Source organism: Sus scrofa, chromosome 1, assembly GCF_000003025.6.
Source record: "Sus scrofa isolate TJ Tabasco breed Duroc chromosome 1, Sscrofa11.1, whole genome shotgun sequence".
In the NCBI taxonomy this organism is placed as follows: domain Eukaryota; kingdom Metazoa; phylum Chordata; class Mammalia; order Artiodactyla; family Suidae; genus Sus; species Sus scrofa.
Window position 1 is genome coordinate 232,744,066 of NC_010443.5, and position 23,087 is coordinate 232,767,152.

The window sequence follows — 23,087 nt, forward strand, 5'->3', positions numbered from 1 at the left end:
CGTGTCTGCAACCTATACCACAGCACATGGCAATGCTGGGTCCTCAACCCACTGAGCAAGACCAGGGATCCAACCCACAACCTCATGGTTCTTAGTTGGATTCATTTCTGCTGCACCACGACGGGAACTCCAAGATATTTATTTTTATAAGAAATATGAAACAGATACATTTTTGCATCTATTCCATTTATATGTATCAGTGAATTGAATGAAAATTTATTCTAGATACCAGCTGATTTCCAGATACCAAATGGCAAGGGGATTATAGTTGTAAGTAGGTTTGTCACATTCTTGTATTATACAGAGACATGTGTCTGTAGCCTGTATTCATCACTTCTCGATAGATGGACACCTGCACATGTTGATGGCTTGTGCTGATGGGGTGTGGGTTCTGTTGTATGGAAGGAGGGGAAATGTAGTACAAGGAATGCATGAAATCAGTATTTTCTGGGGGAGGATTTGGTGGTTACCATGACCTTTGGGAAAGGCAAAGCAAGAAGGGAGGACTGGAGCTTTTTTGCATTCTTGTTAGCACAGAAGTACAGTGAGCCAAGAACTCACTTGAGGTTCAGTAAAATCAAGTAGAGTCCCTGTGTTCCAAACTGTATCTCTTCTAGAGAGGCCTGGTTGCATCTTTGAACTGGATTCACGTTGTCTGGATTGTGGCAGTAATTACTCAGGATGGAAATTTTTGAATTTTGAAGAATGGAACTTGCAGCCAGAGTGCACTAAGAGTAATATTACTTTACATCTTTCCTTTGAATTAGTACAGACTTGAAAAAGAAACACTAAGTGTACAGCAAGATTAGTTTAATGGAATTTGCTATAACCTCTCCAGTTGCTGCTGGTTTCAGGAGCCAGTTCCCACCATCCTTTCTATTCTTTTGGGTTCTCTTATTTTGAAACTCTTTTCTCATCTTCCCATGTAGTCACAAGATAGACACCTATAATCATTTAGATTTGTCTCTCTTTGATATTTTGTATATGCAAATGATCACACTGTCAAACACAAATGTATCTCACCACGGCCCTTCAGAAGCACACAAAAAATTTTTTTTCTTCTCATTTTACATAGAGGTACATTTAGGGATATCCCTTCTCTAATTCCTGTTTTTGCCTATCACAAGGCCAGTGATGCATCACAAATCACAATACGTATTTATAAAGGGAGCAAATACCAATCCATTAGATTTTACACCACTCTTTTCCAAAGTGTAGAGTTTCTCTACATCCATTTAAATGAGACTTTTATTTAATAACTCATCAAGGTTTGGATAAAATTTCAACTGAGTAATGCTAATATAGAAGTTGGAGCCAAGCCAACCTGATTTCAGTGTCAGGGGACCACACCTAATTATTGTGACCTGAGCAGAGATGTGAAGCCTTGTCTTGTTAAACCAGCTAAACTGAAGGGGGAAACATGCCAAGGAGAGGGTATGCCAGTTTGGCCTTACATGCCCCAAACTTGCTGTCTAGGTTGATTCAGTGAAAAGAACATGGGCTTTGTAGACAAACCTCAGATTGATTTCTGGCTGTTGCATTTATAACCTTGAGGCCTTGAGCATTTTACTTAACCTCTCTGAGTCTCAGTTTCCTTTCCCATAAAACAGGGATTATATCTCCCCTGCAGTGCTGTTTGTAAAGATGAAATGAAATACAATAACTCATGTCTGATCGCTGGGCCAGCACCCAGTGGCTACTCCAGAACCATCCATTTCTTTGCTTCCTTTTCTTTCTGAGCATGTCAGATTTAATGGCAGGCAGTGTTTTTAATGAGTTAATGAAAATAGCTACTTCTAGATAATGATGCTGAAATTCACTAAATCTTTAATGCTGGGAATGAAAGTGTTCATGAATGTTACAGACGAGGACATGAATTAGAGTAGAATCATTTCTTAAAATCTTCTTCTCATTTTTCTCCTTTTTAAACAAGGGAAGGAAATATTAGCCCATGGAAAAGAAATTTGTTCTAATTTCCCTCCCTCTCTCTCATTTTATTTATTTTAATCTAATCTAATTTAATCCAGTTTCATTTCATTGAATTTTATTTTCATTTTTTTTTTTTTTTGACAGAATAGAGAACTTCAGTCAGAGCTTTAGAGGACACAACAAATTTGCCACCTTCATTCTCTTCCCTTGAGGTTCACTGGGGCAGATCTCCTCTGTGATAAAAGTCTCTGTAAATCAGGGAGAAGGATGCAGTTGCATTGGTCAGCATGTAAAATAATGTGCCGTCCATATAGAACGCGATGTGCAAAGTACCAGTGTAACTTGACATTCAAGGCACTTTAACACCTGTTTCCATAGCTACACTGTAATCCAGACATTTGAGAGGCAGGTCTGCCTCTGCCAGGCCTGTCATCTCAGGGAAATAAATTAAGAAAGCTGATGACAAGGCCTGGATTATACAATTTCTTTAAAGTACAAAGTAGGCCTGAAATCTAACCAGGAACGAACAGAGTTCAGACAAAATGGATGCAATCCATTTCCGGTAACCTTTGTAGGAAAATTTGAATGCTGCCTCTTTTATACATTTTGTTCCTCAACTCCCAGAAGCAGCATCATATGTTACACCTGGCAGTGGTATTTGTGGCACCATATTTTTCTTATTTTTAAGAGGTGATACCATATTTTTTTAAATGAAAGTTTGGAAAAAATAAACAGATGGGAAGATACTGGTGGAGGGGGGCCATGGTGGAGAGAGAAAGAGAGAGAAAGATGGAGTTAGGCAAGTGCTAAAGGGCAAAGCTTTGGTACCAGACATCGAGATATTTGCATATTCACAATATGTTTCTGGCCGAGAGCACGTTTTTCTGGAGTTCTGTATGTATTTCTGGGTCTCTATATTTATCCATGTCTCTGGCTACATATGTAAGACTAAGTTTAGAGTTGGTGTGTTTGCTGGATGCTTTGCAGTGGTACTTGAAGAATTTCATATTAAACATGCACTGGCGGCAGATATAAGCTGCTGTCACATAGGAGGGGACATCGTAGACGGAGGTGGAGACCCCAGGCTCAGTTCTGAGGCACAGTGACCAGCGATAGACAGGGCCTTTCAAAGTTATTTTCATCAGTGTTTTCTGAGCCAGTTGATTTATTTTTGGATTGCCCTTCATTCCAAACAAAAGCAGTTTGATAATAAAATCAGACTGTGCTGCATGGGAACAACTACCCTCCTCAGAAATACCCTTGCCAAGCTATTTTTACCTCACGTGCTGGTGAAATTCAGGTTTGGATGGTTCTAGTGGGACATCAAATACTGCCTGCTTGCCTGAGTCCTTTTATTTATTTATTTGTTTTGGTAAATAAGGTGGTGGGGGGTAGACGCTTGATTGTGAAGGGATGCAGGTAAGGAGAGAGTGAGTTAGGAGAAGGGATTATGCTGTTAAGAGAGTAGATCTTAAATGTTCTTACCAGGGAAAAGAAATGGTAATGATGTGATGTGATGCAGGTGTTGATTGATGGTCTAGTGGTAATCATGTTACAATATGTAAGTGTATCAGATCAAAATGTTGTGCACCTTAAACTTGCACAATATCACATGTCAATTATAACTCAAGAAAGCTGGGGGAAAAAAGAAGGGATTGTTACCCAGTGCTATTTTCTGCCAGGGACATGGCCACTGCCATTATGGAGAATGTGCTTGTCCTTAATTAGTTTACTTTTGTGTCATTTTCTTGGCATTCATGCCACCCACATTATTCAGACCCTGTGGACCAGGTGATACTGATGACTTAGCCTAGTTATTATTTCTAGCATCATCTAGAAAATTTACCTTTGGGACAATATATTAAAACATTTTTATTGAATCATGTGCAACATGAAATATCCCTTTTTTGTGATCTTCTAAATCCAATATTTTATTTAAAACTGCTTGACAAAGGAAACTTGGCCAGTGGGTTTGTTTCCTATAAGGTGAATTTATCACTTTTTCTAAATTAAAAAAGAAAAGATAAAGATTTTGAAGTAAAGCGACAAACACTTGAAAAGTGGAGAAACCTAGATGATATTATGCAGTTTTTGTATGCAGCACCATGTCACGGTAATCATGGCGCTAGAGCCTGTGCCTGGGGTCCCCAAGACCATCTGCAGTTCTGATGATTTGCTAGGAGGACTCATAGAACTCAGCATGTATTTGTACTCACAGTTGTGACTTATTATGGTGAAAGAACACACGACAGAATCAGCAAAGGGAAAAGGCACCTAAGGCAAAGCTTGAAGGAGACCAGATGTGAGCTTCCAAGAGTCCTTCCCTGGCAGATCACGCATCTGTGCTCGATTCCCCCAGCAGCCATGGAAAGCATTGTCTTCTAGGAAGCACATTAGAGACACTTAGAAGTGCCCCAGATTTTTCTTGGAAACTGGTCATGAAGGCATCTTCTTTCCACATGTTCCTAAATTCCAGATTCCCAGAAAGAAAGCAGGTGTTCAGCATAAACCATATTGTTTGCACAGAGAGACACTGATTCATTCCTGTCAGAGTACGGTAGGAACTCTCCCCAGATCCAAGTTCATAGCTATCAGCCAAGGGTCAGTCTTGCAAGCAGGCCTTAGAGTTGCTGCCTCAGGCCTAGTGCCACTCTATCAAAGGCAGAGAGTCTTTGATGGTAGATTTTCCTGGCAGCCTTCAGTTCTCAGGTGGCATGGGTACTGTATTAAAGGCATGGACTGCCTCAGGGTTAGCTGTGCGTAGGGTTCACTGGTCCAGAGGGAGGACTCAGCAGAGTCAGGGTCTGTAGCCAGCAGGAGTCAGGGAAGGCCAAGATGTCTTGAGAATCCCATACAGAGCATTTTTTACAGCCAAAGAATGGACTACAGACAGCACCACAGGCCAAAAGGAGGGACAGTGACCAGGAAGAGCAAAACAATCCCTCCATCAGGCAAATAGCCAAGGACCAGCACAAGTCCAGAAGACTCTGTCCCTTCAGTGCTAGGGAAACATGCCATGCTTCTCTCCTCACATACTCAGATGCTCTTTAGGAAGGGAAACAGAGGAATAGAAAGAGACTGAACTTTGCCTAGTGACTGTGCAGGTCATGGGTTATTGCTTTAAGCCAGATTGCATGTTGAATACGTTTGTTTTTTTGTTTGTTTGTTTTTGTTTTTTTTCCCTGCTTGTGTTCGGGGAACAAGCCAGATTAGAGACTAAATTTAAAAATGACATTTTCCCCTACATCTACATTGTAGTATGAGTTAAGCTCTCTGTCTTTATTACTAGGTAACTTTTATTTAATTTATGATAAAGGGTATTATTATATAGTCTAAAGTTATTTACTCTTTCACCACCCAAAAGCTTTCCCCGCCTTTAGTTACCTTCTAAAAATAAGAATATGTTGCCTCTAGATGATGAGGTTTTCAAATATGCTCAAGATTCAAAATCTAACATGTGTCTTGAGTATAAAGCTCTTTCAGTGCCAGCCGGTATACAATATGTGATACTCTTCGAAGATGGCGGCTGACAATCCCTTGTCGCCCTATGTGGGCAAGCTGATTCAACAATTAACAGGCGACACCCCTTTCTTTAAATCTGGGCTGGCCCCTCTGATTGATTTGATACATAGTGTGCAGCAAAAATCATGCAATACCAGTTCTGGGCCTGGGCTTTATGAAGCCTGACATTTTCCTCTTTTTCTCTAAGGAAGCCTGCTGCCATGTAAGACATGCAACTACCTCCAGACCTCCACACTCTAAATATATCCAGCTAGATATGTGTTGAGGCCACAGAGAGGAGCACTGAGCAGCCCTACTAGCAGTAAGGGGCAAAGCCCCAGACCTAGAACCACAGTTGGACTGTCCAGTTCATTCTCAGCTGTTTATATCACCCCAGCTAATAAGACCCTGGACATCATGAAGCTGAGACATTCTTGCTGTCCAAATTCCTGCTCCACAGATTCAGGAGCAAGTGAAATGGTTATTTTAAGTCACTAAATTTTTTGGCGGTTTGTTTTGCAGCAATAGATAACTAGAACACGTTATTATAAGTTAGCATTTTATTTCCTGCCGAGACTAAGAAGGTGATCTTCAAACAAAACAAAACAAAACAAAACACAAACATTCCTTGTTACCTACATGAAATAGTTTTTACTCAAACTTTGGGCGTCAAATAGTCTTCAATAGACTTCAAAAGTCATTTTGACATTAAAATCTTCTGTGGCTTTTGACAGTGTAAATCGAGGGACATCAAAACTTACTATATGCTTCATCAGGTAGGAAATAGAAAACAGCATTAATTCTGTTATTCAGATACCATTACCAGTATTAACTGCTTTGGTGAATTGGTTACAGCTTTTTTGCCTAAGGAAACAATTTTTCCTTTTTATTATAGAATTTTTCAAAGATATCCCAAAGTAGGAAATTGAGCTAACACAGCTCTCATGTATCCGTCAGGTAATTTCAACAGTTATCAACCTCTGCCATTTTCTTCTGGAGAATCCGTCTTACAACCATCCTTTCTCACAGCAGCTTCCTTCCTGGGCACTGTTATCTGACCTTCATAGCAGAAAGTGGAGGACATGAAAGGGAAGGTGAGGGGGACTAGGAGAGAAGGAGAAAAGTAGCATTCTATTGAAAACTTGTTTCCATTCTCTTTAATCGGAAGACTTCTCTTTCCACTTAGCACCTTAGTTAATCCATGGAGGAATATTGATTCCAAATTGAATGAAATAAAGCAATTCACCTTACTAAATTCCTATCAGTGGCCATGGTTTAAGCTTTAATGAATGCCTCTGACATAAACACTTCCAGAAACCATTTTCTAAAAGGGTGTCCTCCTGCAGAAAGGTTTAAACAAAATTTAAACAAGGTTTCAAACATAGATTTACAATAGTTTCATGACAAAAGCTACAGCTTAAAATGTTTTAGGAGTTGCCGTGGGTTTCAGACTGAGAACATGGTGTGTGTTATACATTAGCTGTTTAATGTGTTGAGTTGTTGAATCCAAAATTACTTGGAAGGTTTGAACATTGGCAGCCATGAAAACAAACACTAGTTTACGTTCCCAGGACCTAAAAGAAATCAAAGCAAACTTAATAGAAGTCAGACTTACTCATTTTTCTTCATATGTCTAATAAAGTTGTGAAAAACCAAGCTTCAGTTTTGCATTTAAGCGAGCATCTTCCTAATTACATCTGGGTTACAAAATGTAGCGCTCTGTTTCTTCCCCATAGTTGTAAAATGAAAACGGAACTTTTATATAGTCCATGGTCTAAATCATGTGACCATGGTGGGCTTAATGAGAATCAGGCAGTGGGTCCAAAGGAAATTTAATCCTCTCTCTCTCTCTTCCTTTCCTTTTTGGGAATCTGTGTCAGAGTTGTGTTTGTTTTGGGGTCAGGGTTTTCTCTGGTAGTTTATGGCTGCATGGATATGTAGTGGCACAGAATGAAAGATCAGAAAATTGGGTGACTCTAAGTAGGTAAAACTGAAATTTGCTGATAGAAGACTGGTCAGCATTTTGGCAGACCTGATAGCTTCAGAAAGCTTTTTGTAAGGCTGAACTGATTTGGCTTGCTGCTAAAACTATGTTAGACCCTGAGTGTTGAGATGAAGATCATAACTATTTTATAGGTATTTCCCACGGAGGTAAAAGGCTTACATTCATCATATGTTACTTTACAAAGGTTGTTCTATAAAGGATTTGATTCTCCTGGGAACACAAATAGGGCTATGAGATATAGCAGCATGCTTACATGTCCTGTTTCCTGACAGTAGTGTGAAAGAGTACCACACTCAAAAGGGAAGATCTGGGTGTGTGACTAATTTTACTCTTGCAAGGCCTGTTGTTAAGTAGCTAAATATATTTAGTTTCATTCTGCAGTGTCCAATATCTTATTTACTTTATATGCAAAATGGGGATGATAAAATCTGTACTTTCTACCTGATAAGATTGTTTTAAAAAGTGAAATGACATTAGCTGGTGGCTTGAAACCATTTTGAAAAAGTTCAAGTATGAAGGCCTGATTGTCAACATCAGTGTTATTTATAGAATTTCTACCTCATGCAGAGCAGAGCCTTCAGAAGAGAAGTTTCAGAGAAACAGGCCAGATAGTGCTACTAATATAAATAAGATTGTAATCCTTAAGTAAATTATTTGTTCCCGAAACTAGGAAGTTAGACAAAAGTGAAATAAACACATGGATTTTTATCGTTATTTTCCCCTTGCTATTGGCATTCACTGCTAGATTAACAAGTATTTGATCTTTATTCAAAGAATATATATATGTCTTGTGCACAAGCCTACTCTCTCTCTCTCTCTCTCTCTCTCTCTCTCTCTCTCTCTCTCACACACACACACACACACACACACACACACCCGGATTTCTAGCTTTTGGTAGAGTCTGATAACACTAAATGCAATCTAAATGGGCATTACTAATGTAAAGAGTTAGAGTTGTCTAAAAGACTGAGCTCTACCAGGGTAAATAAATCACTCTAAGAACTTAGTCAAACCTTCTGTTTCTGTTTTCCATTACTGCATAACAAACCACCCCCAAATTGAATAGCCTGAAACAATAACATTTTATTGCTTCTGATTCTGTGAGTGAGGAACTGGGGCAGGATCATTGCGGGATGTTTGATTTCTGCTTCACACAGGATCAACTAGGGCAGTTTAACTGGGCTGGAGGATTCAAGATGGCCTCACACGCACGTGTGGGATTTGGTGCTGGCTGTTGTCTGGGGCCCTTTAGTCTCCTCCATACAGCCTCTCTCTCTATGTGGTTTCTCATCCTCAGGGTCTCTCTCTTCATGAAGCCTGTTCTGCAGGAGGGAGGAGACAGGACTTCTTTACATGATGGCTAGCTTCCAAAGGGCAAAAGAGAAGCTGCAGGATCTCTTAAGGCTTAGTCCCAGAACCAACAGCAGCAATGACCTTCCTCCTGACTTCTTATTGTGGGAGAAAAATAAACTCCTGAATGTTTGAACTATTGTGGTGGGGTATTCTGTTTTGTGGCTGAGTAATTCCTTTTGGCTACAGCACTAAATGCTGGCTTATCTGAGCCTTGAGCCTTCTCCCCCTTCCTCCTTTGTTGTTAGCATCAAACACAAAAGCTTTCCTGAGGCAGCCAGGAATATCACTGTCTGGATTACTCTTTCAAATAAGAAGGGGGGCATTTCACCATTTTGTTTGCTTTGTTTTGGGTTAACTCCTTGTTAATAAGAAAATTTAATTAAACAGAACATCTCTGTTGCCCTGAGAATCACAATTCTTCTAGGCAAACTCAGTAAGAAAGTACTGCCCTGTGAATTTCAAAAAGGAAGCTGCAGAGAAAGAAATGGTCTGGGATACAGAATTAAGTGGTAACAACAAACATTAATATTCATGACAACCCTCAAAAGAACCTTAAAGAAAATGGAGGCTGTCAAAGCTAATGGATTATTTTCATAAATCTTCACCTCAAAAACCATTGTAGAAAATTAATCCGACATCAGTATGATCATAAGATTCTAATTGCATAGTCTTCCTCAAATATCACAGCAGAGAACAAGAGTAAACCATACGTTCTTGCTTGGGTACTTGTTAGTTAAATCACATCTTAGTTGGACTGCATGAAATCTGATAGACCGAAAAGTAACAGATGTGTGTATTGAAAATCAAAAGAGAGAAATTAGCTGCTTCACTGTTGTCTGGTCTCACTAACCCTCTTCCCAAGGCTTCTGCACTTAGAAATGGATGCTGACTAGTTTTTGGAAAATTGATCCAAGGACATGAGAACTTAAAAAACATCAACACAGGAACAACAACAGTAACAGCAATAGATCACATGAAAATGCTTGGCTATTATCTCTGGCTGTGTGGCAGAAGGGGAGCCTTCCTGTGGCTGACTGAATTGGAAGGAATCAGCTTAAGAGAATCTATAGAGCAAGACTCAAGTGTGAAAGAGACACAATGCTGTTAAAAAGGACAATCCAGGGAAGTACTCCAACCTTGAGTTTTAGCCTCTCTTCCTTTTCTCCTTCCCTCCCTCCTTTTTTCCTCCTTCTCTTGCACTTGTGGTGTTTTTCTCCAGGTGGACATAATGATGTACTCAAAGTGTCTAGTCTAATTTAGATTGGGCCATGGGTTTCCATCCAGGAAGCCCTCTCTATTCCAGGGCTATATAATCTTAAATCCAGGATCATCCGCTCAGAGAGAAACTGGAAGACTGCTTAGAGAAGACAAAGCCAATGTGGTGAACATGGCTAAAGAAAAACCCACTTTATGTTGACTTGTTACACTTTCCATTCATGGTCACAGATGGGTGGATAATGCCTTTTGTTTTTTTTTAGCTTTCTGTGTTAGTTTCTCCTCATCTTCATGATTACTCAAATATTTTGGGCTTCTAAGACTCGGTCTTGAGCCCTCTTGCCTTCACCCGTTTCCTCAGGTGAATTTTTTTAGGTCTATGGCTTTAAATATCTATCTCTACACCAATAACTTTCAAATTTGCATCTTCAAACTAGACTTCCCTGATAACTCCAGGATCCTTGATCTAAGTGCCACTTGACATCTTTTAAATGTTGATAGGCATCTTAAACTTAACATATTAAAAAAAAATCACTTGATAAACAACCTCTCCCCACCAACACACACATACACATACACATACACACACACACCCATTCTTCTTCCAGGTCATCCTCTATCAGTAAAGTTCCCTCCCCCATCCATTTAGTTGTTTAAACCAAATGTCTAGTAGTCATTTCTTATTCTTATTTTTCTCTTTTACTCCCCCCCGAATTGATTCTATCGCTTTACAGGCAATTCAATCTCTAAAATATATTTGGAGTCTGTCTTCTTCTCCACATTTTTACTATTAACACCTTAGTCTAAGTCTCTAAACTATTATTTCAGAATAATTACGCCATAACTTTGTACTTATTTTCCCTACTTCTCTTGCTGTCTATTGTTAGTTAGCAATACAGGAGTCAAAATGGTCTCTTTAAGAAGATACATCTGATCATTTCATTCCTCTGTAGAAAATCATCTGATACCTTCTTATAATATAGAATAAAATCCTAGTAATTGAAGCCCACATGATCTGGCCCCACCTATCTCATCCATCTCATCTTGCACCTCCCCTCACATGCTCATTGTACTTGTACCTAACATCCTTTCCCGTGTACCTCAAGCACATCATTATGTTCCTGCCTTAGATAATTTGCAGGCAGGGCTTAGATGATGCCACCTTTTGCTTGGAATACTTTTCTTCCACATTCTTTCATGGATGAACTCTTCTTATTTGACAGTTGACAATTATTTGACAAATTTGACAATTTGGTTGTCATTTCAGATGCCATCTTCTCAGATGGTCTTTTTCCAATCACATACCATGTCACCCCATTCTTCATTTTCTTCAGAGTGGCTTCCCACTGTCTGAGATTGGTTATGCAGCATCTCTCTTAGTAGAATGTAAGCTCTTTTAGAGTGGGGACCTTGTCTGTTTACTTCTCCACTGAATCTCCAACACCTAGAATACTGTCTGGTACATACTGTTCCCACAGTAAATATTTCTTAAATATAAGCTTTCCAACAGAGCACCTAGAAGAGCTGATGTGATGTATGGCATTTGCCTGTGCTGTTCTTTGACAGAACTCTTTTCCGTACCCCCCAACCCTACCCCACTCTATTTGGCTGAGTCTGTCTAACTTAGGACTTTGGCCAATATACTCATATGGTCTGTAGTATTCAGATTCCAGAGCAAGGAATGGGTGGGAATTTTTTGGTTCAATCAAGTATTTGCCTGAACATATCTTACTAGGCCTTAGTGATCTACCTTAATGGGGATTTATTATCAAGACCTCACATGTTCTTCTTCCCACATTTTCTTCTAGGTCTAGGATTCAATGAATCTCTTCATTACATTTTGTTTTTTGCCTAATGTGGAGGAGTTGTCAGCAGTATTCAAGTAAACTCTCTCCCATACTCAACAAAATCAAAGGAAAGGCTAAGAGGGTCTCTGACTCAGCTTGTCTGCAAGGCTTCTGCAGCCCAAGAAGAGCAGAGTCCTTTCTGTGGATTCTTTGCCATTTCTCTTGAACTGTGCGAAAAGCTTTCCTTACTTATTAATTTTGGCTGTTAAGCATTTTGCCATTGCAAAAAGAAAGTTGCTTTATTTCTTTTTAAATTCTTGGCAATAAGCCATTGTGATTCCATTTTGTAAATATTCACATTTGGGAAATTTGATGCACATTCAAATTTAGAGTAGTAAGATGCCTCAAACCACAGCTTGAACTCAAAACTTTGGTCTGATATTTTGTTTGTCTTTAAAGGATATTTTTAAAATCTTTAAGTTAATTGGTTTAGTCTCTACAACATAATGAAAAACAAATATCTGAGAGATGAGAAAAATAACCACAGAATTATTCTTTGCTTCTGTAATTGCCAAATTTAATTTAAAATTTAAAAATCATGAAGTCATATCTATTTTTTACAATAGGAATGAGATATTTATAAGCTTCATATACACATATATATACACACAAATACATGTGTATATAAAATATTACTTAGAGTTGGTTTGTTATTTTATGTATTTTTTCCCCAGTGCTGTAAGTCATTTGCCAGAAATCCTTAACACTTTTTAATTTTAGCACTTTTTTTTTTTTTTTTTTTTTTTTTTGCTTTTTCAAGTAGGAGGACTGACACTAGAAATGGGTATAAATTTTTATAATATTATCTAGAAATGACTGGGATTTAGAGCATGTTTTCTTTTGGAGTATTGTGCTCTCCTCTAAAGCAGTATAAAAAACATCAGAGAGAAGTATAGATTATTATTAGAACACATGCTATCATAGGAAGTAGACAGAATAGAGAATCTAATTATTCAGGGTTCTAGTCTATCCTTACTACAAGCTAATCATGTATGTTTATAGATAAAGTCTCAGGGTTTCCCAACTTGTTCTTGAGAAAAATCTTCTGAAAGATATTAATGTACATTTCATTAAGAAATGTTTCTGTAATCAAAGAGTCATGAAAGTTCTGAATTATATCTTTGGTATAGTCTTGGAAATTCACCATGAATATTTTCATGTTAAAGGCTCTGAGAACTATGGTAAGAAAAATAAGCTGATTTTAAAAAAATCAACATTTCCCAAACATTTTTTGTTTAAAAACTCTCATTTCTTTCTTTTCTTTTCAAATTATTTAACATTTTCCTCAGGACACGCACCAAATCTTTTAAGTGTTCTGCAATAATCCAGCTTAGGTAATGTCATACTGCCAGACTCCTAAGGGGTCTTTCAAACCCTAAGAGTTCATGATTCCTTATAAAAGTAATACCTCAGAATAAAACAAGAGACCGAACTTCTAGAATTTCCCTAAATTTTTCTCATAATACAATATAATCAACCAATAAAATGTAGAACTTTCTTTTGTCACTCATCTCAACCCAAAATATGAAGACCTAGAAGTCACATAAATTTAAGATTTATTTTAAAACTCTGATTATATATAGGTATAGAAAAACACTCAGAAAAATAAGGGTAACAAGTTTGAGAATATATGATTATTTTTCCTGATTTTATGCTGCAGTTTCCTCCTTTGATACTCCCAACGATGTATTTGTTATGATGATTTGGAAAGAAGAGAAGAATGATCATCCAAAATCAAATGTCAGTGAAAGTTTCATGAGGAAAGAAGGGTCTTTCAGTCTGCTTTTTGTTCTTGTTATGGTAGAAGTGCCATGGATCCATTTGAGACTCAATCATTTCTGGTACCATAGCCTTTACCATCTTGGCCTAGTTCCCTTTAACAAGAAATTAGTGAGCCATCTCTGTTTCTAGCTCTAGACTAGGCCCTAGCAATGTGAATATGAGTATGACATAGTCCCTGTACCCTGTGGTAAATACTGTGATAGATAAATGTGCAGGTAAGGGCCCCAAACCCAGTATGAGTTTGCACAGCTTGGGAAGAGAAAATAGAAGAGAAATATAATGCAACAAGAAAACCAAACTAAACCAAGGAAGAACCCTAAAGTAGAAACAAACAAAATGTTGTCACTGGAAGACAGTGGGCACCCAAAATAGGAAACATGCTTTTTATAGAAAGAAGAGCCAGAAAAACAAATATTAGTAGTTAATGGATCCAATTTCAAGAACCTGTATCAGAGAAACGTGGGTTTTAAGAGACAAGGGACCGTTGAAGCTTATTAGCCAGTCATTGTACAGATAAGTACACCGAAGTTCAGAGTCACAAAACTGATTTGTGGTAGGAATGAAACCGCAATCTACAACTTCTGACTTTAAACATATCTTTTTCCATTGTGAAATGATTTAAGATCCTGTGACTTTTTTTTTTTTAACTATCATACGTAATTTGATGTAAGTAGGCCCTTGTTTGTAGCTATAGAATGGGTTTCATTCGGACTGCTTACTCTAATGAGATTTGAGTTATAACCCATTAAATAGCAATTTAAAGAATTCCATATTAGAAGAAGTGGAGTTCTACTTGCATACAGAGAAAATGACAAGTAATTCAATATACACGAAGCAGGGGAATTCCTGTTGTGGTTTAGCAGGTTAAGAACCTGACACTGGCTCTCTGAAGATACAGGTTTGATCCCTGGCCTCACTCAGTGGATTAAGGATTCTGCATTGCTGCAAGCTGCAAGGTAGGTCACAGATGCAACTCAGATCCTGTGTTGCTGTGCTGTTGCATAGGCCTGCAATTGCAGCTCTCATTTGACCCCTAACCTGGGAACTTCCAGGCTGCAGGTGTGGCCATTGAAAAAAAAAAAAAAAAGACAAAAACAAAAAACGAAGAAGGAAAAACTGAAAATTGACCTTGTCTCAGATGATATATGGCAGCAATGGGTAAAAAGGAAGGAAGACATCAAAACTAATTCAATATTTCATTTTCAAGTGACTAGAAGAATGTTGATACCCTTGCCAGCTGCAAGTGGCCTTTGAGGGAAGGGAGGTAATGCTGGTGTAGAAAACAGAAGGAAAACTGGAGAAGAGGGATTTTCTGAAGCGAGAATTGATGCCCCTGACTATGCACTGTGCATAATGAATGAGGTAAAACAAATTTAAAGGTTGTGAGATGAGGGAAGGGCATCTGGCTTGTTACAGAGATGGAGGTCAGAGAAGCCTTTGGAATAAACCTTGAACTTTGTTATAACTGCTATAAATAATCATAAAATGTTTGTCTAGAAGGAATATGGAAAGACAATCAAGTTTTTTTCTGCCTCTTAAAAAAATACCCCTGAGGCTTTAACAATGGATAATAGAGAGTTTATGGTTTTGTCATACTTGTAATAACTCTCCTTGATAAAATACTTGAATATCTAATGATTATTTTGTTAATAAATTTCTCCACATTCAGAACTCAAACCCCTCTTCTCTGTTTCTTCCATTTTCTTTAATTTGAGAATAGGTCACCAACAAGCCCCATTCCTCTCCCTAAATGCAATTTGGAGAGAAGCCCTTTTTAGCTTTCTATTTTCATATCTGAATTGTACAATTCCATGAAGATTTCCTCATGGACACCATGTCCCAACTACAGTGGTATTGTTTTGCTGGTTCAGCTTCAGTTTCTATTGTATTTTAATTGAAAAGTCAATAGCCAGATGTAGTTCTCTATTTAAAAAAAGGCACTATTCAAATAATGGGTGAGTAGGTGGTCTTTCCTACAAATTCTGACCTTGCGTAGCTAGAAAACAACCCTTTTGAACTTCTTAAAAGAGTCCTGTACATTTATTTTAGGTCGGTTTGATATTCAACATGTAAAGCCTCCCACGTATCCCCCCCGAGAAGTATTTCTTACTTCCTTTTGCAAATATAGGCACTTGCTTTAGGGAATATGTAAATAAGTTTTTGAAATACATCTTCAAACTCCTGCCCCAGCACTATTATTTTCTTTTCAATTTAAAGACTAACTCCAGCACTACCATTTCTTGAGACAAAGAAACACATTTCCCAGATAGAAAATTCCTGTAGTTGACAAATCCCACTACTTAACATTATTTTTTGAATCAACAGGAAATTGATCCATTGATAATTTTAATAGGTATCTAAGAAGATAAAAACAGGGTGTCAAATTCCTGTCACTGGCAATATCCATCTCTTTCCTTCTGTATAGCAGTCATTTGTAGGGGGTGGGAATCTCTCTCTCATCATGGAGACATTATTGATATTTGCAAGAGAAATGAGAGGGCAGCAGTTATTTTATTTATAGGCAATTCACATTCTTCCTGCAAACAATTTTAGCTTCATATAAAAAAGCTAAAATACTGACATTTTTCACTTCGAATCCTGCACATGCTTGCAAGTCACTGTCCCTAAAATTCTCATGTTCTCTCCACCCCTACCCCAAATGCTTCCTTTATTCCTTCCAGTACATTCTGGTAAGCTCACCTCTTTGCTGTCTGTATAAAGGTAATTGTACTCATTTCCCAGACTTTCAGTAACTTGTACTTTGACCTTATTTAAAGTGTGCAAATATTTAGTTTGTGAACAAAATAAATAATGTAACCATTTATTTGCTGATTGTTTTCTAGTAAAAAGGTAATATTTTATGTTGCTTATTTCTAGTTTAATGTTGCTTATTTCTAGTTTGTTTCTTATTCTAGCAGAATAAGGTATAAAGACATGTTTGTTTCCAAAACAGTAGCAGAATAAGCTGTAAATATTGGTGTCTTTTCCCCACTGTATATTATTGCCTCCTTTGTTATTAATTGCCCAATTAATGTGGGTTCATTTCTGGACTCTCTATTCTGTTCCGTTGATCTATGTGTCTGCTTTTATGGCAGTACCATACTGTTTCTATGATGGTAGCTTTGTAGTAGAGTTTGCAATCAGGGAGCATTATGCCTCTAACTTTTTTCTTCTTACTCCAGATTGTTTTGGCAATTATGGGTCCTTTGTTTTTCCATGCAAATTTTAAAATTATTTGTTCTAGTTCTGTGAGAATCGACATTGATATTTTGATAGGGATTATATTGAATCTGTAGACTACCTTGAGTGGTATGGTCATTTTAACAATATTAATTCTTCCAACCCCTGAGCACAGTATGTTTTTCCACCTGTTTGTGTCCTCTTTAAATAAGCAGTTCTGGTTATTCTCACATTAAAACACCTGAGAATCTCTGATTTATAATGTGTTAATAAAGTAAGCTTTATATTCTAACCCAGATCTCCTTTTTGAACTTTGGAATCTGTTAATAGAACTAGAAAGTAGTTCTTTCCCTTAAATGTTCTACAGGCATTCCATATTCATTATACATTTCACCCACTGAATCTGTGTCTTCTGTTTTTGGTCTTCCAATCAAAAGCCTCTGAGTCCTCCAAGACCACCCACTTCCTTGTCTTCAACAACCAGTTCATCTCTATGTATTCTCATGTCTAGTTATTAAGATTCTTAGGTTTCTCAACTTTTCTCCATCCCCACCTTTCCTCACATGCCAAGTTTACAGTGACTTTTTATCTGAAAAGCAATGTGACCAAGCAGAGTGTTTTACATTCCTATTTGAGCCCTCAGTAAGGGGGAACAGTGGGAGTGGTCTGTCCTATGTGTGTGCAAGGAGTCTTTTTTTGTTGTTGATACTATTTGTGGAGAACTGAAAACAATAATAAAACTGTTGGTCTGTTTTAATTATCATGGCTAAACAGTATTAATAATAATAATAATAATAATAATGATAGTAATAATAATATACCCCCTCTACCACCTCCTTGACACATTATTGGTCCACATATACTTTGTGCACATTTGTATTATCTTCATACATGACACTCTATAATTGTTTACACATTTTTCCATATCCCTAAACTCCAAGTTCTTTACATATTTTCTATATCCCAGCAACCAGCAAAAAAACTCTATGCATTATATATGGAAATCTTGCATACTGGAATAAATGAATTATTACAACATTATATAAAAGGCATGAATCAAACTGGAAGACTGGGTATGCATGTATGCATGCTCATTACCATGAAAATCTCTAGAAATTATGAAAGAGAGATGTTTCATAAATACAATAATTTGGAAACAAGATGCCATTAAGTAATTTAAAAAATAACTGAATAAAGAAGTCAAGTAGGTGTGACTCTTTGAATAAACCACTTCCCTAACACTAGCTAAAGAATACATTAAGTACATTATACACACAGAGACGCAAGTAGTCCCCTCTCAGCAAGTGAACATGGAATGTCAGATTTAAAAGGAACAAAGGCGCACACACACACACACACACACACACACACAAACAACACAAATTTAAAGAAAATGAACATCATTTTATAAAAACACCAAATTCAATAGAAATATTAATGACCAATACAATGAAGGTAGTATAAAAACAAAAGAAATATAACTATTAGTTAAAGAAATATATAACTAATATATTCAGATGACAGAATATTTAATTCTGTAAGAAAGAACATTTTTGTATGGAAAAGGCACAATTAGAATCTAAACAATATCAATCATCATGAATATAAACAAAAATTCAGTTGATGCTCTCAAGAGCAGAAGTGACACATCATGAGAATGAATTGTTGAACAGAAATATTGAGCCACAAAATTATCCCAGCATTTAGCTCAAGACATTAAAAGAATAAGAACTTTGAAAATGTAGCTATAAGGCAGAGAAAAAAATCTAGAATTTGCAGTGTTTTTGTATAATATAACAGAATAAAATCTGTCCACATGGAAATAAAATGCAATCCTCCAAATAACTATTGGGCTAGAAAGGGTGCTATGTAAATAGTTATGTGTTGTGGCCAAAGTATTCAAGGAAATTCTTTTATTAGAAAGCAGAAAATTACTGTGTTAAAAATTAAAAAAAATCTTGGAGGAAAAGTTTTAATCATTCAGCTTAAGAAATTAGGGAGAAATAATCCTAAAACTTAAGGAAACAATTGGTAAGTGAAAGTAAGAAATTAGTGAACTTTCAAATAAATAAAAAATTGATAAATAGAACTGAAAACTACTTTAAAAGAGGAATAAAATATGGAAAATATTAACAAGTATAAAAAGCAGAAGATACAAAAAACAATATTTAAGAAACAGGAAACATATCTGTAAGTATAAAAAGATACACAATTAAAATATTATGTATATTTTTGCACAAAAACTTGAAAGATCAAATGGGTGAAGTATTAGGAAACTATTAAATAAAATTATTTTAAGTAAGTAGAACATCTGCATAGAACAATGACTAAAGGATAAGTTGAAAATGTGGAAATTATTCCTAAAATGGCATTAGATTCAAATGATTTTACTAAAGAGTCTTCTAAATCCTTAAGGAGAGTATCAATTTCATGTTACTTAATTTATGGATCAGTGAAAGCATGGAGCTTTTCCTAATCCTTCTGCCATGCTGGCATAACTGATACACTATATAGACCAGAATTATACATATCTACTAGTCATAGGCCAATCTTATTTAAGGGGTTGAAGAAAACATTCTAAATATAATGTAAGTTGAAACAAATTGTGTATTAGTTGAATGATACATGTTTATGTCAGGAATGCAAAGATGATTTGACAGTATAAAAGTCATAACTAAAAATTTGTTACTCTATTAACATGAATGTTTTTAAATAGTATTAAGAAAAATTATGTGACTGCTTCCACCAATTTAAAACATTTGGTGAATTTTAATTCTCAATCTTAACTTCTTAAATCAAAATTTGAAAATTTAACACTGATACAATATTATTATCTATTACAAAAGGCAATTTGTCCTATCAATATCTTTTACAGCTTTTTTTTTCTAATCCAGAGTACAACCCACAAGTATGCATTACATTTATTTGTCATATATCTCCTTAATTTCCTTTAGCCTTAGGTGGTATTTCTAATTCCATCATTATCACTTTATTAGTTGGCAATGCACTGTAAGAAAGAACATTCCTTTTCTCATTTACTTTTGTATGAATTTTGATATGTTTATCACTCAATTAGAAATATTTTTAATTAAAATTTTTTTTAACCTCTGGGTGTACTTTTAACTTTAGGGCCTTTCTAGGTAGCTCATTTTTTTGATTCTAGATTAATCTGTTGTCAAGGAATCTACTCTATAATGTTTCAGTGTTTGGGAATTTATAGAATTTGTTTATGGCCAAGCATGTGCTTCACATTGTTCTTGAAAAGAATGAATATTCTTTAGTTCGTGGGGGTCTTATTTTATAAATAATTAGTTGGGGGGGTGGCTGATAGTTTAGGTCAGATCTTTTATGTACTTTCCAGTTGTTGCATCTCACTCTGTTAGCACTGAGAATGATGCTAACATCTCCAGCTATAATTGTGATTTTTCTGTTTTTCTCAATTTTTCAATTTTTGCTTAACACATTACAAAATTCTGTCATCAGACTCATACTAAGTTATGATTATTATGTTTTTCTCATGAATTGATTCTTTTATTACGGTGAAGTACCCTTTGTATCTTTAGTGTTACTCTTTGTCTTGAAATCTACTTTATCTGATACTAACATTACCACTCCAGCCTTCTAGTTTACTCTCTGCGTTGTAAATCTTTTTCTATACATTTATTTTAAAACTATATATTTTTTACAAAATATAAATTATTTCTCTTGTAGATAGTATAACTGGGTCATGTTTATTTTATCTCTCCGGCCAAACTTTGCTTTTTGAGTGTTTAGACAATTTATGTTTATCATAATTATTGATATGGGTAGATCCTGGTGTATCATTTTGTGGTTTATTTCCTTTTAACAAATAGCACTTGTTTTTTGATTTATTTGTTTTTGCTCCACTTGCTTTTGGATTTGTTTATTTTGCCTGTCTTTCAGTGCTTTCTAAGAATCAAAATATGCATTTTTAACTTATTATAATTAATTTATACTTAATATTGTGCCTCTTTTTTTTTTTTCGGTCTTTTTATGGCCACACCCATGGCATATGGAGGTTCCCAGGCTAGGGGTCCAATAGGAGCTACAGCTGCTGGCCTATGCCACAGCCAAACAACGCGGGATCAGAGCAGTGTTTACGACCTACACCTCAGCTCATGGCAATGCCGGATCCTTAACCCAGTGAGCGAAGCCAGGGATGGAAACCGCAACCTCATGGTTCCTAGTCGGATTCATTGACACTGCCCCATGATGGGAACTTCTCTTGCCTCTTCTTTTAATAAGTTGGATTCTGAGCACAGTGTGGTCTATTTCTCCTCTTCCTTTGTGTTACGGTCATCTTACATTGTTTAAAATATTAATAGAAGAAAAATACGGATTTATACATATATGTATGTATGTCTGTACATTTACTATTTTCACGTCTCTTGATTTCTTCTGTACACTCTAGTTTCCTTCTGATATTATTTTTCTTTAACCCAAAGAACTTTCTAGAACATTTTTTGAAAGGCAGATTTATTGATGAATTTTTAAAATTTTAATTTATTTGAAAGTGTTTTATTTTGCTTTAATTTTTAATTGGTACTTTCACTGAATAAGGACTTAGGAGTTGACACTTTGTTTTTTAGAGCAGCTTTAGGTTCATAGCAAAAGGTACAGAGATTTCTGATATATCCTCTGCCCTCACATATATACAGCTGTCCCACTATCAACACAGCTGAGTGGTACATTTGTTACAGCTAATGAACCTACATTACCCCATTATTATCATCCATAGTCCTTAGTTTACATTAGGGTTAATTCTTTATGTTGTATATTCTATGGGGTTTTTTTGGCACAAGTATAATGACATGTATGCACCATTGTGCTATCATACAGAATAGTTTCACTGCCCTAAAAATCCTCTGTTCTCTGCCTATTCATCTCCTACTGTTATTACCTGGCAAACACTGATCCTTTTACTGTCTCCATAGTTTTGTCTTCTACAGAATGTCACTTAGGGTTTTCTTTTTGTTTACTCTACCTTGGGATGTCTGAGATTCTTGAGTCTCTTTGTTTATATATATATATTTAAAACATATTATGTATTTGCTTTTTAGGGCTGCCCCTGCGGCCTATGGAAGTTCCCAGGCTAGAGGTCGAATTGGAGCTAAAGCATCATGGGATTCAATCTGCATCTGCAACCTACACCACAGCTCGTGGCGCCAGGTCCTTGGCCTGCTGAGCAAGGCTGAACCTGCATCCTCATGGATCCTAGTCGGATTTTTTTCCACTGTACCACAACAGGAAGTCCCTTTTTATTTACATTTTTAGTAGAAAATTTGAACAGTTTGGGGACATTATTTGTTCCAGTATTTTTTTCTCCATATTTTCTTTCTTTTCTCCTTCAGAGTATTTAATTATACATGTATTAATTACATTGCTTGATACTAACTCTTAGATCATTGAAGCTCCCATTTCATTTCATTATTTTTTATTTTTTCATTAGATTGGATAATTTTTATTGATTTATCTTTACGTTCACTGACGCATTTTTCAATGATTTCTAAAGTGTTATGACCATTAAGCAAATTTTTCATTTTAGTATTATACACTTTGATTCCAAATGTTATTTGGTTGTTTTTAACATTTCCTAATTATCTGCTGATATTCTCTATGACTTGATTCGTTTAAAAGATTTTTAAGTTCTTAAACATATTTATAATGATTTCTTTGAGTTCTTTGTATGTTATTCAGTTGGTGGTCACCTTGATGTTGTCAAAAAGTTGAAACTATCATTATTTTCAGGTAATATGTATTTACCTAAGAATCAATACTAAAACTATAAAAACCAGTAAGAAAAATCTCTAGAGCTGGAAATGTAATTAATATGTAGTAATCAATAAATTCATGTATAAATAAATAAATGCAAATAAAATGCTCAAAACTTGTTTTAAATTTAAAAATTTCAGAGTTCCTGCTGTGGCACAATAGGATTGGTCGTGTCTCTGCAGTGCCAACATTTAGATTAGATCACTGGTCTCACCACAGTGGGTGTGGTGTTACAACTGTGGCTCAGATCTGATCCTTGGCCTGGGAACTCCATGTGCTCTGGGGTGGCAAAAAAAAAAATTCATTGACATAAATCTAGAAATGATTGAGAGTAAGGATAGACATCAGGTAGCATAATATACAAAAAAGCTATAGTCATTAAAAATATGAATATTGTTTTGACTCTTCACTGCTAGTACCTTATTTTAAACTGTCATTATATTTTACCTCTATTAGTATATTACCTTATAAATTGATATTTC

At 36.2% G+C, this 23,087-nt stretch overlaps 1 long non-coding RNA gene across 3 annotated transcripts in view; it reads left to right on the plus strand.

Moving 5' to 3' along the window:
• Positions 1-23,087, plus strand: part of LOC102167422 — a 278,903-nt gene that overhangs the window by 204,392 nt on the left and 51,424 nt on the right. The window lies entirely within an intron of this gene.